We start from the raw sequence: 19815 nt of genomic DNA, 5'->3' as shown, positions 1-19815 counted from the left end.
CAACACTCGGTAATGTCAAATGGAAATATGCCAATTTACATCACCCATGGATTTTCAGCTTTATTTCTTATATAAGTGTTCTCAATACCTTTCAGTCACCTCCCTAAAAGGTACAATTCAGATCAAATATTTATCATTCTTATATATTCCTTATCTTCACTTTAAATTGGAAAAGAAAATAGCAACCTGTCTGCAGAGTAATCAGTTGCTATAGTAAACATTACTTTAGCATACAATGCAGTACTTATCTCTGTTCTCTTTAATTAAATCTGTGGTGTACACTGTCATTTTTCTATGCAGAGTAAGTGTTGTTCTCACCAACCAGAAACTTAACTCCACTAATTAACTCTTTGTGTTTAGAACAAATTAGGAAAGAGGTTAAATTAGCCTGATTTTCCTCAGGCAGTTTTCTTGTTTCCCATGTTACTGCAGACCAGTCATTTTTGTCCCTCAACACCTCTGATGTGCAGAATCTGCGCTGCTGTTCTGAACCAGGAAACCAATTGTAATGATGGAAAAAATACTTATGCTATGTAAGAAAAGCCACTTTTATGGGCCTTATTTATTTTCTAATGATAATGAGTATTCTAAACCTAATGTTTAACTGAATATATGAATTTTTAAGTTGGGAGGATGATATGCAGGCACTATGTACCACTAGTGAAGGGCAAAAGTATGAAGATACTCATGAAATAGACATGAGACTGATGATTACAAACATTTAGATGAATGAATATTTGCATCTGAATTGTTAATGTGTACAGATATATAAAACAAGTATTGGTGTTAAAGTTATAGGTCATTTGTTCAGCTGGTCCAAATCACTGAAAGGTCCTTCTACATCAGAGAAAACGATCAGGCTTATGTCAGCAAAATGTCTTCTCCTACAGTCTGAAGAGAAAGGCAGTATGATGCCTTGGGAATGTATCCAGGAAAAATGTAGCCAAAGGCAAGTTTTCCTACCATTGAGAAAGCACCTGGAAAGGAATTTTAACTGAAGGCTCCAGCTATCAAACTTGGGCATTACTTAAAATTGGGATGCCCAGGCAGCAGTACATAACAACACTCCAGGGAAGTCTTTCTGCTCCAGTTCAGAGAAGCAGCCCAACTAATGCAACACTGTGCTCAGCTACACAGCCCAGAAGCTGCACTGAAATTTATGTAAATGAAAGATGCCTCTAGCTGTTATTCATACAGGTTTAGGATCCCACTTTGCCCCCAGATATGTGTAGACCTTGGCTTAATATTATACTTGAAGCACAGTTTATTTCTGAGCTCATGGCTTCCAAATGCTGTGCTACACCCTGAATAATCCATATGTGAACTATTAAAAGCAGTAACAACACTGCACTAGTTGTAAAATATCGCCTGAATTTTTGTCAATGCACTTTGCAGATATGATGTTTTCCTCTTGTGTAACACTTACAACAGTTCAGTCATTCTACAGAGTTAGAGTATATTCTTGGTACAGAGACATGGAAAACATTGTGCTGTTTCACAGTTCTGTGGTAGGGCCCATGGGCACTAATCTAATTTCACTGCATTACAACGAGGCATCTGTAATATTACAGCACAACCTACAACTGAGCTGGAGTTAGCGCAGCCACCACGCTACTAGTACAACCCTGTCGTTTCAATTCTTTACGCTTTTTTCACCAGCAAAATCTCATCTCCCCAGTCTAATAGCATCAGCTATTAACCAATAACAGTTCCAACAATGGAAAATCTGTGGAAAGTGAAAGGAGCAAGCTTGGATGATGAAACAGAAGTTCACATACCTGATCCAACCCTAAATTAGGGGAGTGGGACAAGAAGGGTATAAAAGGGTTTTCTGATTTGTAATCTAATGGAAAAAGAGGAAGTCATACTGTTCAATCTTCATAGTAAGGTTGCTTAAATGTTACATCAGTGTGACCCAAAGTTTTAGGATGATAAAACCAAAATGAACTAAAGACTGAAAATCTCTTTGGTTCAAAAGGTCACAGCTCAACTGAATTGACATTTGGATGTGTATTTTTTGGTTTCCATGAAAATAATATTTCCCATAGAGAGGAGCAATATTCAATAAATAGATAAACAAACTAGCAAACAAATAAATAAATAAAAGCAAACCATCAGAAATACAGGTTTTGACATGAAATTTTCAATTTACTTGAACAAAATGCATTATGGTCTGTTTAAGAATTAGCTCAAAGGGGTTTGCTGAGATATTACAAAAAAGAACAGCAAAGATACACAGCACACCAGGAGTCTCTGCACATCTATTTTCCATATCAAATTCTATGGGTACTTTTATTTGTGCAAACCCATCATCTATTCCTGGAGTAGTGCCCATGAGAAAAAAGATACCATAATTGATCAGCACAATGGGTAATACGGTTGGAACCTCCTCAGAAAGGTTTCATGTATTGAAGATCTCTCTCAATAAGCATCCTTCTGACCTGCCTTCTCCTTTTCTCACCTTACTAAGAAATTTTAAAGAAGAAAGAAAAAGATCAACCCTGTGGAAACCACACAGATGAAGGAGCTTGCAGAAGGCTGTGCCACCTGTGCGCACCAAATTGCTATTTCCAAGCAATCTGCTTAGCCAGTAATAGAATGAAGCAGGGAATACAAGCCTGTACTATCTTTTCTTCAAGGACCTCAATGTGTTATAGAAGCATAAATTAATTAAACCTCATAACACCTGGAAGAGACAGGTAAAAGATCTGGGACTACTTTACTTGTCCTAGAGCAGGAGCCACCGCAGCTGTTTAACAGTAGATTGCAATAGTATACATTTAAGATGGGAAGAGGAGGGAAAGAACCATTATGCCCAACAAAATATCAAAGGGAATTTAATTCAGTCTCATCCTTTATTCTTACAAAAATGGCCCCAAAGCCTCTATTATTCATAGGTACTCAGGGCCTCTATTTTATCTCCCATCAGCTCCTCCAGAAGGCAGTGCTGACTGAACTACTGAGGCACAGCTTCTGCGCCAGCTCACAGACAGGAACTGCTGAGTCTAAAATCATTCAGGCCTTCACTTGGAAGTGTGTACTGCACCTGGTTACTTTTTCAGTCATCTTACTCTGTAAATTGCAAAACAGATTCTCAGCTACAGCACCTCTTTTTCAGTGCAAGAACACAAGCTTTGCACAATGGAAATGGTGATTAGTATCCGCCTGTTCAGACTATCACTTAATTATTGTCCAGATAACCCTTACATAAATTTACTTCAGTAGCTAAAATTTTACAATAATCCTGAAAAAAAGTAAACAAAATTAGGCTTATTTATGAAGTTTTATATTATCCTCACACTATTCATTCTTTGCTACATAAGGTGAAAAACCGTATGATCTCTTTCATAAAAAACATATTTAATTGTAAACTGTACTGCATACATAAAAACCTGCTCTCCAGCTGCCAGAGTTATTCTCCAGTGATGCTAAATAATATTCTTTGTCATTTTTACTTAGACAGTATATTAAACTAATAAATTTGTTGATGAAATATTGCATAATGGAAAAGGAAATGTGTTTATTTTTCTAATAACTTCCATGTTTTTTAATCAGTTCAATGTGAATTCAATACAGCCAATCTTCTCCTGGTAGTGCTTCCCTTATTAAAATCCATTCTTCAAAAGGGAAGGCAAGAAAAAAAAAAAGAGAATGTAAATGTCTGAGTTACGATCAATGGAAATAATTCCATAGTCCACTTCCCTTTTGGGGAAACAAACTGACTGGGGGCTCCGCCTCCACACATGTGCAAAGGTAGAAGTTTTCTCCCAAACAAAGCACTCAGAAGTGATGCATCTTTGGTACCCACATGTGCAATTCAGAGTCTGGCCAGTTATCAAATCTGTGTCTTCTGCTTTTAGCATAATGAACTCACACAGCACTCCTCTGAGTTTGCAAACTGGTACACAGTGGCTGCCTAAAGCACTTCTGATGATTTCTTTCCCCCCCATGGTAGTGTCATAAGTAAATGAAAAAATCTTACCTACATTCATAATCGAAACATTATGAATTCTAGGACTTCTGTTAGTGATTTAGTAAGAAACTATATAAAAGAGTGTCACACAATATACGGAAGTAAACAGCTTTCACAATTCACTATTGTTGGAAAAAACAGTCAGTTGTTGGTAATTTTGTATGATAATGATGACGATGCACTACAATTTTCAATGACCAAACAGCAACAGATTCACTCAGCTAAACACAGGACTCGGTGTAATGACTGTTTAATCACAAGTGATGAGAGAAGGTGTGTTGCCAAACTTCATGCCTGTCCAGGCACATCCCTTTTCTTTTTATAGAAAGATTTATATATAGACATGACTATTATTATAGAGATAACCCCACTCCACGGCAAAGAAATTAAAATGGCAATGCTCTGTGGGGTGGTACCAAACACTGTGATTGATGCTTTAAACATGCAATAGTAACAGATTTTCTGGGACAACATCACTATCTAGATTGTCACAGGACTAATTCTGGGGATTTTGACATTGTCCATGTAGACAGCCAGTTTCATACTCTACCACTTAATTCAAGACCTGAAAATGGTAGATGGAATTTTTAATCAATCTATGGGCCAAATAATTTACAGTTTCAGTAAATTGGGATATTACAATGAATTAATGCAATTTCAGGTTCAGGATCTTGTCCTTTTTATTCAGGATTTTGTCATTTTGGAAATATCCTGTTTGATGGATTATTTTTAAATGTCCTCAAAAGGAAAATAATTGCATGCGTAGGAATTTAAGAAGCAAGGGTTATCTAAAGAAAGTGGTTTACCTCGTGATAAACTATTCTGTCAACACTTTAGCTGAACTTCATAATTCTTCATTCTTGTGAAGAATATAATATTCTGGATCTCCCTCAGACAGGACTTATTTATTTATTATTTTATAGGCAGAGCAGAGTTAACATCTGCTTTTCTACAGAAAAAATCTGCCTTCTCATCCTCTTCCCAGTGCCTAAATCTCAAACAGCATTTGGTAGTTTACATCATGAGTTTTCCCTATGCCATTTTTACCAGGGAAGGACATTGCCTCTTCCATGCACTGAACAAAATGTATCTGTTCTTTATAACAACTAAAAAAACAATTAAGAAACTAGATGTATCATGATATTCATGGTTCAGATATGGTCAGCAGAAAAATAATGTGAGGATGATCTGCATGGCTCTGGAGCTTTAGGATACTAAGTGTAAGCCAGTGTGCTCTTGCATGCTTATTTTGCTAATCAGGGATGGGGCATAGCAAAATAGTATTGATACTCCTTTGATTCTTCCTTTCTCCCCTATTGTCTCAGCCTGTTCCAAATCATACAGAAAATGTAGCTCCAGCAGCAGAAACTTCACAGATGTCAGATCCAAAGAAAGAGATAATAGAATTAGCTGCATCATCTTTACATAGATGAAGACTCCCTCTAGTACTAGGTATATTCTCCAGGTGTCAATCTGGCCAGTTAAGTTCATTTTGTACTGACTGAACTTAGTGGACTGTAAAATCTACTTCACTATAAGCAATTCTTCCTCAAACCTAGAAGGTAAAAATAATTTATTCTCTCTTTTTGAAGCCAACACTAAAAGTCCCATGGACTTCCTTGTAAACTGGTCGTACTCTTTTCTTTTGTAGTGGGATGCCAACTTCTCCACTGGAGGGAATGATATATAAACAATTTCTGAAAAATAGTGTAAAAGTATTACAAACAAAACCACTCCTACTTCCTCTCCAGAATACCAATACAGTTGGGAAAGGGAATTTATGGACTTTCTTCTCCTTCCTTCATGGAGTCCTGGGTCTGTTGTCTTCTTGTTATCTTCAAATGCATTAGCAAGCCAAGCCTCAGCCATGCTGGTATGTTCATCTATGATTTGCTGCTTGAAAGTATCTGAAGCCCAGAATAAAAGCCCTGGATCAAAGATACTTGTCTGAAATAATTTGGCTGGGGAACAAGCCATCTTCCTTGGAAAAGATTTCCCATCATAATGAGAAAGACAAAGTAAAAAAAAACTCGATCCCTAGCAGCAGTCACTATCAGGAAAGAGCAAAAAACACCACGCACTGAATGCAATGGCCCAGAACCATTCAGCTGCTGCAATGTTTTGCTGCTGTTTTCAATGCCCTTTGGCAGGCAGGCTGCAGTAAGCACTGAAAAGCAGCTACCAGGGGTGAGAATACAAAAAGAACCCATGCAGAAACACAAGTGCCTGTGTTATAGTGTCTTCATGTGATTAGTACTGGTACTTGCCTGAAATACTAAAATATCACCTTTGATAAAGGTAGTATCCATGACGGAGTTTGACTTCAGAATACCCGTTTATTGATTAGCATTCATTTTTTTTTATGTGTTGCAGGCTTTTTTTGACATTTGTACCATCTGAAAGTTACAGCTGCACTCACAATCTTCACTTGAAGGCATCCTCACCACTGAGAGTTTTTCTGAGAAATGGCGACCTCTCCCCTCATCCGGAATTGTGACTTGTGAATGGAGTGCAGTTAGATGATTTCAGCTGAATGGGTATCTTACAGAGGTAAGTTCTTACATCTTTGACGTTGAGTTCTTAATTTGTGATAGCAAAAGCTTGAGTCTATTTATTCAATTACCATGTGTTTGAGCCTACAGGCTTTGCATACTTCTGCCTAGCTAAAATAACTCGCTCCATTGCTGAAATCTAATTGAAAGAGTTCTGTGCAGTCCCATTATGAATTATTCTGTGTTATGCTAGGAAGGCTAGAGGTTGTGAAACTAGTTATATCAGCAAAGCTGGCATCTGATTTCATTAGCTTACACTGTAATTGCCTTACATATGATGGGCCTGATACTACCAATCCTGCTCAGAGAAAATTTCCGCTGTCTGTGTTTCAGAGCTGTCAGTTCCACTTTGGGAGCTTATGGCTCCGTGATCCTGCATTTCATGCTGCAGTGAAGATCTGGCTGCCAAAAATATCCCAAGCGGTCAGGGTGGGACAAGGAACATGGGAGTTGCCATATGTATGTCTTATAGGAAAATGCTTCTATTACTATAATCAACTCTAGAACTAGCCCCATCCATTTTAGACCACTCTTAATCATTACAGTCCTTTAATTTCTTTAGAAGGGCTCCCATGAAGGGAAGCTAGGTATTCAGTGCAGGCATGGTTAGAATGAGGAGAGGTCAGTTTGCCCAGTACAAGCAATGTCATTACAAGACCTATCTGCACTGTGCGGCAGTGCTCCAGGCAAAGACTAATAGGTCTCCATAACACTACATAACGTCAGATAACGACAGCTCTGAAAGCAGAACACATGGGTCAGCGCTGGTACACGAGTGGTGACAAGGCACAAGTGTCTCCAATGCCATCCTCTGGGAAATCTTGACCAGTGTGGAGTTTTCCAGTAGGGTTTTGGAACGTGATAAAGTCTGTATTAGCATCTCTTTTCCTTATCATTTTTTTTGAGTATTGATATCAATCACTGTAGTACCCCAATAGTGGATCAACAAGTTTTGTCACTCCTCCAGTGGGAAAGAAGAGTGGAAATGGGATCCCTTGTCTCTGCCATTCACAGGAAGAAGGATGCCATATACAAGTTATTAAGCTTCACCTAGATTTATGGCATGTGTTTGCCATGCAAAATGAAGACATTATCCACAAAGATGCTATAATTTATTACCTAGAGAGGTGATGCATCACTGAAGAAAAGGAAACTGTGAAGGAATAATAAGAGAGATAAGCACAGGCAGCAGCAAGGTGGCAAAGGTTTTCTTCCTTTGCCTACCAGAATTATGCTTCCTAATCCATGCACCTCTGTTAGCTCAAGGAAAGGAATGGGAATTCACAAGGATTTCTACAGGCAACCTCAAATTGCAGCTGGAAGGAACATTCTTCTATCAGTTTCTTATCACTGCTTTCCAGTTCAGTGTAATATTTGCAACTACCTTTTTCCCCTTTTAAAGTCCCTGAGCCTCTGTAGCAACTATATAATGAAAAATAATATATCCACCATTTCTGGAAAAGTTACGAAATTTAGTCCACCATTTTTTTCCGCAGTTAAGGAGATCATAGTGTTCCTTCTTCCTGAGCTTCAGAAGATGTGCACTTGGGCTCTTCAATTACCCTTGACTGAGCGGAAGCAAGCAGAGCTCCTGTGGATCTAGACCACTCAACCATAAGACCACTACTAAGAATCACAGTGAGACTCTCTATCAAACATCTCCCATTGAATCAAATCCAATCCTCTCAAACTCCAGGGATAAGAATAGCACAATCGTACAAAATATATCACATCCTGTATGAGCTCTCTGGATCAAGTCTTTCATTGAAAGTATACATGAAAGTATAAAGTTACTGTCACCTTTGGTAGAATGGCACTCAGTTTCCTCTGTCTGCTATTGAATGCTTCTGAACTATTTTGATTTAATAAAAATAAAATGGTTTCAGTAAAAAAAAAATTAAATGTAAATCATGAATGGTTTTTAGAGAAACAGCTTGTCATAAGCCACTTACCTTGCTACAGAACACAGGGTGCTTACAATATATACTCTACAAAAAGGATAAATGGCTGAAACATTAAAATAGTTTAATACAATATTTGCCATTGTTTCTATTGTATGGCTAGAAGATACCAGTATAGCTAGGGTACATTTTACTTGATGCTATGTACTGTTGGAATACTATTTTAATTTATAAAAAGTTTCTAGCTATCCTTGGATTATTCAGCTTTTTTTTTTTAATGATTTTTATGCAGTTTTATGACAGAAAATTCTTCTGGAACACATAGTATAATTGAGCTGGTCAAGCAGCCATGATTTTCTACAGAAACACATTCTAATGAGGTATAAATTATTGAGTGATCTTGAGGAAGAAGGTGTAATTACATACACAATGCAATATTTCCAATGAAATCTCAGACTAGGTTTGAGATAATGAATTTTGAAGGCATTTGACCATGAAGTCCAGGATGTGGAAGAATGAATCTGGGAAAAAAAAAGTCAAAACAGAGCTCCACAGCAAAAAAAAAAAAAAAAAAAAAAAAAAAAAAAAAAAAAAAAAATCCAGCATTTGCATCTGTACAAATGGAACATCACTAAAAAAAATATGTGCATGTGCTCAGGTCAGGTGGAAAGCAGCTGAAAATAAACAGACTGGGGTACATCTGAGAAGTACAGGCACCCAACTCAGTCACAACAGGAAGGCTGAGAGAAGTAATTCTTTATGACAGTAAGATACACCTTCACTTCAGAGTCCCTTGCAAGGAAAATGGATCAGAAACATTCCCACTATACTATGTGGACAAGAGAGTGCAAAATGATGCTAAGCAATCTATTAAATAGTTCTGCGATGGAGCTGTAAATAGCATCATAAGGTGAAAGGAAACTGAAGCAGAGTCTGTGACAAACCTAAGGAACTCGCAACATTTGTTAGATGAGTGGACGCAAGTAACAATAGACTACAAGCCAGGCTGCCTGGGCAAAGACTTTGTAGTTCTGAATTTTCAGGTGACAGAAAAACACACCAATTTTTAAAGGCGTTTTTCCCAGAACCACTGGCATGTCACTAGGGAATGTCAGAAAATAAAGAGATAATAAAATTTTTATTGTAAAAAGATACATTATACAGAAGACTGTTGCTATGAATATTTAGTTGTTGTTTTAACTAACTTTTCTGAGGCATTTGCAATTGAAGGTTTCTATGTTGCTTTAGTGTGCAAAATGCATTTTGAGCTCAGAACTGTGGGAAGCAGATTTTACGAAGAAAATTATTATGAACACCAGAAAGACTGTTGGTCTGAGACAACTTCATATGACTTTGCTTGAGTAATGACACTGGCGTAACATGTCTAAGGTGTAGAGTACTCCTCACAATTTCATTGAATCTAAAAATGACAAAAAGCTATCCTTGAATAACAACTATGAGGAAGGAAATTATGGCAATTCACAGGTATCTCCTGATACCGGAAGAATACCAGTTAAAACTGTGTTAATTTAGTGCTTACCAGAAGTTATCTGCTTAGATCCAATCAAATCAGATATATGCTCTATATTGGTTGTAAGCTATATTTAACTAGAAGGGTGGAAAGGATGTACTTTTCTTCATATTCTTGTGGACTTCACAAGTATCATCTATGACTATTTACTCCAGCTAGGGTAGATCTAGCTTGTTGCTTCTGACATGAAACTCTATACCTTTCCCTCCTCCAGAAAAAAAAAAAAAAAAAACAACAAACCTCTGTGAAATTAAATTCTTGATCCCAGATCATAAAATCAGACCCAGCGAGACAAGCACCAGCAAAACCCTATCAACTGATGTCAATAGCTAGAAAAGTTGAATGCTCTCTGAGTAAGGGCCACATGCTTGATTCCAGAAAGACTTCTTGCTGTACAGCAAGGCATTGATGGCAATACCTTCAACTACACTAAAATCAGAATCTAGCAGAATATTGATCTTCAGGATCTTAAAGTACTCAAGAAAGTTGGCCATCTAAATATCAAGCAGTAATAAACTACAGAATATGTTCATTTCTTCTTAGTATACCTTGCTATCGAATTTTTCCACATCCAAGAAATTTTTTACAGAGCTTAAATAGCTTATTGTGGGAATAATAGAATGAGTGAATAAAATAAAAGTACTCGATCTTCTGTGCCATTCAAATGCAATTAGATTTGCTCAAAGAAAGAGTACCGTACCAGTCTTCATCCCCAGTGTTACCATTCAAGACTTCCTCCCAGGTTTGCTTATCTGATAAAAAGCCTCTCCATCTGGAGTCTGATATTAATGCATAAACCCCAGAAATGTGTCTAGAAAAGTTCACGCTATTCAACTAAAAAACATTAAACAGAACATGAAGGAAGGATAAAACCCTTGTGGGATAAAATATGATTTCTATGTTTCTTTTGCAAAGAGTAACAACAGACCATAATCTCAAGGGAAATTGTAAATTCTCCAAAGAACAAAGAAAATAGCTGAAAACTTTAGAGATTTAACAATATTTGAATAAAAAGTTTTTAACAAATTAAATATTCACAACAACTCTGCTGTTTATTTAGGCCTCAATACTGTAACGATGTTAGACTGCAGCACACAGATAAACAAGCAATGAACTGAAGACCTCTGGACCTAAATATATCAGCTATTTCTGCTTGAGTTTAATGACCAACCCTGAAGCTAAAAGCGGTAACAGCATATCATATGTGGATTGGGACCTGAGAGGATAAGGAAAGGTACTAACTGCTGGCCAATAAACACTTAATCATGTCTATCCATCTCTCTTAGGGTTTTATACTGCCGTCCATCACTGTACCACCTGAGTGCCTTCATGTAAAATCAATAGTAATAGTGAAATCCCTGGAGGATGTCACAGAAACTCTAGCACATCTCCTCTTCTGGGTCAAACTCTGTGTTTGCATAGATATATAGTCATGTTCTTTGATTTTAATGAGACTACTCAGGAGTACTATGTTAAGGAAACTTCCCATAATGATACAAACATTAAGTTATTTCTTCACATATTGTTGCTAACAAGAAGGACCAGATTCAAATACTATGATTTTTTTTCTTAAAATTGGCAAAAACTAGCTCAAAATATAACAAAATATAACAAAACTTCTCAGTTTACTGAGAGATGGCAGCAAAGAGCTCGTTTCCTAAATTTCAGGGCTGCCACAGTTTCACACAAATATTTTGTGAATTCGTGAGCTAGGTATCTTTTCAGATGGGATATAATTTTTATTCAAGAGTTAGGGTTTATCTCTTGCTATTGCCACATTCAAGGAGCGGATAAATATGACTACTTATAAAAAAACACCCATGAGCTATGTGGCCTGTTGGACTGGCAGGCTGAGGGCAGGCCAATGTCAGTGGTAATGGTACCCAAAAGAGAATTGTGGTAGCATCATACGGAGCTGCCTTTGACACTCTGACCTGTAGAGCAAGGTATAATGTATGGGTGAGTTGGCCAATGAATCACTCCGGACTGTAGGAGAACAGCCACAAACCCAACATTACTCTGAATGTTCTCTATACACACTACCATACACTGGATATTTATTTAGGGGAACTGCAATTTCAGAGATAACAAAAAGTCTTGAGACAAGAAATGGGCTAGAGTATAAGTAATCCAAGCTTCCTACTGTCCACTTTAAAAACATACGCCAGTCCAGAAGGTTGAATAAAATTAATTTCTCCAATTCTACCTGATTGTACAGTTCAGAATTGAAACAACAGTTGCTTGACTACAGAAATATTTTCTTAATATGTTTCTTTTTTATTATCTTTTCTTAATATAGGTTATTTGATTGCTGTTTTCTTGACAATGACCAGACTGAAAATAAACTGGATTTAATTGCCAATTACATCAGGAAGAAAAAAAGTAATGGAATGTCAGTGTATCATCATGAATCTTAGATTTTCATTAACAATAAAGTTAAAGTGTAATATGTATGTCACTAAGGCAGTAGAAAGCTCATAGCTGAAAGAACCAGGAGTGTATACTGTGAATAACTACAGTTAGATACATTATTTCAAGAACAATCTAATAAAGCCTATAAGTTGAATATTAGAAGATTGAACAGAAACTACTTTAAACTCTCTGTCCTCAAGCAAAAAGTCCATGTTCTTAATAAAGCTTAGAACAAAAGCTCCCAGATACGGCTTTGGAGCTACCAGGCTACTGCATCAAACCTGCCCAACAGCCAAGACCTCCCTCTTTCATATATCAGCTATTAGCAGAGAGTTAGTCCTGTTATCCTCTTTGTTGTCCTGCTGAAGTCACAGGATACTGGGGGAAAAAAAAAAAAAAAAAAAAAAAAAAAAAAGACACATTGAAGTTGCTCCCACTGCAGTGTCTGCAAAGGCCAATGGGATTTACACACAGTCTGAGTTTAAACAGCCTATGAAGACTGTAGGTGTGGACGTAAAGTTTCACATCTGGGCATCTGTCAGTCCTGCAGCTGGTCAGTTAAGTTACCCAGCAGACAAGAACAGCACTGTTACATTGTTGCACTGAAACAGAGAGAAGTTTTTTCTTAGCATTAATTTCATTCATTAAAATAAAACCTGCTATAAACTTATTGGGTGGGAATTGAGTTCTTAAACCACACAGACTTGGTTTTGATAGTTTTATGGTATGTACAGTTGTATGGGGATTGTTTCTCTAATCACATATTTTATAGGTTTGCATTACAGATACTTTCTGGATGCTTGCAAGGGAAACTGGCATGTTACATTTTAACTTCCTAGGTATACAGGAATGCTGGATATGGATGGAGGAATCTTTACTGGGTTTGTCTCTTTAAAATTTCCACTAACATATAGCAGTATTTTCTCACCCTCCTCTTCCCTCCCTTTGGGGAAAATGGTACCTCAAAGGCTCCTCCTTTTATGTAATGCTCTCTAAGCCTCCTCTCCCCCAACTCCACACTCCCAAAATAGAGTGCTATGTCTGTCCCTGGTTTTGTCTCTGCTAAACACCAGGTTTCTTCCTAAAAAGTTTTTAACAAATTTTTCTTTACTGTATATTTCAAAACAGCAGAAGAAATGATAGAAAACAGTTTAAACAAACACTACAGCGTATCCCCTTTCCCCCCACCCTATAATCTCTGTAATTAGAAAGCAATTCTATCTCTTTTTGTTTTTTCTCAGGCTTTCCAGAATAATTCAACTTTCAGCAAATCTGGAAATACATTCATGTTCTAAACATAGAAATAAAAATGTGCTAATGAAAGTTAAGTTGCACTCTTACCTACAGCATTCCCTACTGTAAAGGTTACTGTTTAAAAAGTCTGTTTATAATGCACCATCTGCCTGGTTTCTTTACACTCCCTTTATTCTTTATTGTGTGCTGTAATTAATGAGGCTTTCTGTATTATTACCATAATAGCTGATGTTTTTCTCTATAAATGAGAAGCAATAGCTCCCTGATGAAGATTTCAGCTTACTTCAACAAATGAGGGGAATTGCCTTTAGATTGGACTGTTGTTTAGGTGTCATTGGGGTATCTGAGCAGAAGTCTTAGCAATATTGCAGACCACTTGCCTTGAGACAACATGAGCATTAAGTTATAGATGAGCTGAATGAAGTTAGGGTGGCAACCCTGTTTGCAAAGGAGAGTTGTCACATGTGACTACTCTACTCTTTAGCAGATAACAAAAGGAATGAGTCAAAATGAGTTAACACCAAATCTCCCTACAAGCTTTTGCTTCATCTTTGTTTGTGGCTTCCAAATACATCACAAAGATAAGGACATGCTGCTAGTGCCTTTCTGACTAGGAGGACAGTTTCTGTATGCTCTTGCTGCCTCCTTTTTTTTTTTTTTATTTTTTTTTTTTTTTAAGTTGCAGATCATCTTATCTTCCTGGGGAACAACTGAGTATTTAGATATACAAAACCAGCATTCTTTGCAAAAAGAGCAGAAATTACAGAGTAAACAAGCAGTCTGGTTTGATTTCACATAGAAGAGGGAGCAAAAGTGTCACGCAACATGAAACTGACTTTCAGTTCACCAATAAACACGCTGTGCTAAAACAAAGCCCCTTTTCGTAGACTTTGACTTTGTCTCTTTTCTTTAACTTTTGTCCACGAGAAACACCCTTCACTCTGCAGACCACAGCTGTACATATAAGACTTTTTCAGTCTCTGATAAAGGCTAAGAGATAATCAGCTGAGACTAAAATAACCTCTGATAGTTGCCTTTCAAAAACTTAACAGCCTATCTTCAAAAACACATTTCTCCATCCGCCCATCAAGAAAAATGCTTTCTGATGGTCTGTACTCACTGTTCATCGAGGACTGATTTTCTCATTTGGGTGGAGTTTTATGGAGCTGATTCTCACTCTCTCAGCCTGTTGGGTTATTAAGACAGACCTGTTCAGTCTGACAGCACAGGTGAAACAGGAAAAGACAGAGCTACATTAACAATTCCATGCAATTTAGTCTGTGTTATATGCAATTAATCTGTACATGCTTGATAGGAATTTCTGGAATATTAGGTATACTGAAACTTCCTCACAATTTTGAATAAGCAGGAAGAAACTGGAAGAGTTAGGAAAGAAAATATTTCAGAATTCCTAATGTCACAGAAACTAGTAAAAGAAGTATCTTACATTAAATTTTAGCATATATATTAATATAAATCTTCTATCAGTAAAGGTGTCCATTATATATGTATGTATCTACACACACACACACATATATACATGTACACACATATCTTTTGTGCTTTATATGGTGCCAGAAATCTTTGACCCATTACTCCCACTGGCCTGAAAAGAATCAGACTCCTGCAGGACATACTGGTGACAAGTTTGTATAAGGCACAGTGCCGGTGTTTAAGTCCATGTTCTGATATAAGACAGCATGAAGCTAATTGCTCTTTACATTGAGAGGTGAGGGTCAAAATAAAGACTTATTGCTGTACTCCAGGAACTCTGGACAAGAGATGAATCCCCTCTCAAGCCCATTCATTGTCTGTTTATTGACTGGGGCTCATATTTATATGTTATTTTTCTTTCCTGGCTGGCAATATTATATTCAATTATTGAAGGAAACACTCATAAACACTTGCATACACATACATTCTATTAGAATTTGGGGGAGTATTCATTGGCAATATTAAAATTCTTTTAAATCCTTTCAATTATAAATAACACTTCATGACTTGGCTATTTCTATACTATGTGCTTGCATTAATGTCTGAAGGTTGATTAGTATTAGTAAATTCAGTATTTTGTATAAAATGAACCACGGACCACAGACACTGTAATAACTATGTTCCCAAAACCCAGCAGAGATAAGAAAGTTTACTCTTGGTATTTTTCCCTTCAAACTCTGTTTTTTGTTGGGAATCCTACTCTGAATTGCATCAAATAAGCCACATGTAGCCTTGAGGAACGAATTGATTCATTTCAGTATATAGCTCAACACTCATTAAAAATACGTTACAAGTCTAAAGAAGCTAAATCTAGAGTGAATAAAAGAGTGATTTTCTCAGAATACTACATGTTATATGCGTATTACCTTAATTTTAAACATAAAATCATCACAGCCTTTAAATGAATTGTCCATGTGGACTTTCTATTGTTTTCCTTAATTTTTATTACAGTACGCATTTTGAGTCTAAATGACTCTCAAAACAAATCACACACCTCCTATGGCAGTTGTTTTTAATGAATTGGTCTACACTGGTTTTCTACTTAAGACAAAATTCAGCATTTTCTGAAGCAGACTGACAGTACAAAATTACCCATTGGGGTAGAATTTTGATTGTAGACTTGCTTGTACACAGTAAACATTCCCAAATTTCCTAGAGAAACAAAACCATCAAAACATATTTATTAAGGACAAACAACATACATAGCAGAAACTATACCTGTTTGTGATAAATTTAACAGCTAAGCTTGCAAATGCTACTTTACTAAATCAGATGGATACTAGAATTGTATCAGTTGCTTGGAGAAATTCTGTTCCAATTTCCTTTTTGACGCAAAGTGCAAAAGAGGAATTTTTTATGCTCTGCTACAGCCAAGCTGATGGCTAAAGCATTCCCATTTTGATCTGTTTAACAAATGCATATTAATTAAAAATATGGTAATTCCTATATACTGTTGTAGAAGCTATTAAAAAAGATAGGCCAGGTGGAAGTTCTTTTTGATTCCTCCTAGCTCTACCAGTAGACAAAAACCCCTTGCTATTATTATTTCCTGAAGCATGAAAAACCTGCAGTGTACATGTGTACACGCATATAAGATCTGAAGGTGTGATTATTTGTATATGTACATATCCATGAGTTTATAAAATCAGTTGAAGGTATATTTTTTTATTATAGATTGTAACAATCTTCATAAGCAAAACATTTTGGAGTTATTCTGCTTAAAGGCTAAAAAAGTTTTACCGAATTAAAGCATTTCCTTAGTCTGTAAATGATATAACTTCTTCTATTGAATAAAATGCATCTATGTAGAAAGCAACAATGAGACTGCACCCTCGCGACTAATCTGTTCATATAGATACCGTCCCATGAGGATATAGCCTTTGCTTTTTGCCAGGCTTCCTATTTTCTCTTTGAATTTCCATAAAATTTGCAATCACCATTCAAACAACAAATACTAATCCAGTTTATTTACAATCCTGCTCTTCTCTGTGTAGAGGACATGATGCTTGCAAATGTAGTAAGAATTCTGGCTAACTATTTAGGTTATATGGTCAGGAAAATATTTACAGTCCACTGAGGGCATGGTCAGTTCTTATTCAATTATATTTTATGTTCTTATCAGGCTCCTAAAGGCTTCCTGCATGTAACCTGATGGAATATCCAGAAACATTCACAGCCTGGTTTTTCTACTCCAGAAACTTACATTTTCACTACACTTTCATTTTTGAACAATTGATACATTAGCTGCTAATTGATACATTAGCTAGCAAAAGGGACACTTGGAAGCACCCCTTACTGGTACAGTGTGTAGGAAGATTGGTATTCACTGGTAGTTTCTATTCCAAAGGGACCAGATTCAAAAATAAATTACCACAACCTTATCTGTGTGGTTGCATATGTAAGTATTCTCCTTCTCCTCACAGCTGCTCTCGAAGCTGAGCCCAGACAACATACCAAAAATGGAAAAAAAAAATATAAAAAATTATATATATATATATGTATATATGTGCATATATATATATACAAACTTTGGCCTTTTTATATAGAAGCATTTTGGGACAATTCATATTTGACATTTATGTTCTCTCACTGCAAGCCATTCAAGGCATGATGATAGTACTGTCCAGTAATTAATGACATGAGGTCAGTGCAGGAAAAAGTAAAAATGAAATGTCTAAAATACAAAGAGTAAGAAACACTGAAATATTGTCTGAAGAAATGGAAGGAGGTGTAAACTAGAGGGTAATAAACAGTACAGAGAGGCAGCGAGATGATAAATTGTTGAATGATGAATTGATGCAGAGCACTCAGTAGCCCAGAATAGCCTATTGGGTCTGATACCAGCACATATAATGTCCCCTATAAGGTACAGTGCACTGTATAGTACATTGTAGATCTCTGCATGGTGTGAGGTACAAGCCCAAGAGTTACGTTTTATAAACAAGTGATATTCCAAGATCTCATTAAGGCTTTGAGATCTTTTCAAACCTCCAGTGGTGCAGTCTACCTACAGCTGTGACTGCAGACAGCACAGGTCCAAATACGCGGTCTAAACAACAAAACAGAGAGCATATGCACCAAATACCATAGTAACTGTTGTTACCCAGCTTTATGTTTAGGCAGTTCAGTTTTCTCTAGTGATGCATTCAAGTTTTGCTATAAGATTTTTACACAGTGCTGCACTTCTTTGTTAGGCTGTTCTGAAAGGTTATGGTTTTCATGAACTTCTGTGATCACTGAACCACTTGCTGGCATCCAAACAATTGTAATGAAAGTGAAACCTGCATCCATGCCAAAAGATTTTATTGAAATAGGAAAACACAGCAAGCAATCTACAAAATCCACTGAAATAGTACCCCATGACCCCAAACTAGGTAGCATAGAAAGCTACTTTTAAATCAATACTTAATTCGGCAGAAAAATCAATTTCCCTCCCTCTGCAATCCATAAAATTCATCAGGAAAAGATTACCCCTCACACATTAGCAGCCCTTTCACCCTACAGGTTAAGAAATTAATTACAATAGACAATTTCAAGCCCTGTAACAGGTTAGGATGACATGCTATAAGGTATTTGGCAACCTGTGAATTAAACCACCAATTAGATGTGATGTGAACACCTATAGCTTTCTTAATTTGCCTAGCCTCCCTTTTCTAAAGGCAAACACTGCTTTTTTAGCTACAGCTGTCTATAGTCTCAAGCAGTATCCAGATTTCACTCCTGGAAAATGCTCACCTTTTTTGCAGATACTGTGCAGGACACAAACAATCCTACGTAACAAAGCTTGTTCTGTCAGCATCCCAATAATTTCTCTCAAGGCAGCAACATTTTGCCTTTATTCTTCCACATGGGTATTCTAGCCCTGCTGTGAGACAGTTAAAGAGCTTCACTGCATGGCACACACAGAGTCCACAGATTCCGATCAGTAAGCATGTGCCCTTGGGTATGGATGTTCCACATTTGACTGTCTGGGCAATCTCTTCATCTGTGAACTTTCCTTTACTCTCTAGATAGCTTGCTGTTAAATATGTTTTTAAATACAATGTACAGAATATTATTGATCTAACCAAGATTCTGCTTCATATTAATAGATCACTGTTTCTTTTTAGAATGTTTGCCCACATAATAGACTGCTTAGCACACACATGACACAGCCTGCCTTTTCATTATAACATGTTTTCCTGATATTCTAACCTCCATTCCTTTCCCCCAAGTAACTACCTTTTTTTTTTTTTTTTTTTCCCAGACTGTTAGACACTTCTTTTCTGAATTTAGATTGTCTATACTTTTTAAAGACTTCGAAGTTTTTGTGGGGATATAGTTACATCTTACCAAAGAGGTCCAGCCTGTAAGAGGTTATTTTCTTCCACTGTATCCCACAGCTCAGATCTTTATACTTTTTGTATTCACAGTTCTATATTGTCTCTGACAGAAGTTCAATATGATTGTCTTTCTACCCACAATATCAGGGTTTTCAACACTCTTGGAACTGAGTGTTATAGACCTACAGTCTATCTCAGCTGAGAAACCTGAATTCCGCTGTCTGCTTGGTTATATAGTAGGCCACTGGCAAAAGGTAGCAGTACATCTCTTGTAAATTCATAGATCACTTCCACTGTTTTCAGCCAATTAATTTATGTAATAATTCCTGAATGTTTCCTTTTTACACAGAGTCAAAGGGTTAGATATCAAAAAGCT

Source organism: Tyto alba, unplaced genomic scaffold (genome assembly GCF_018691265.1).
Source record: "Tyto alba isolate M040663 unplaced genomic scaffold, T.alba_DEE_v4.0 Super-Scaffold_3, whole genome shotgun sequence".
NCBI lineage: Eukaryota > Metazoa > Chordata > Aves > Strigiformes > Tytonidae > Tyto > Tyto alba.
Note: the sequence above shows the minus strand (reverse complement) of the source record.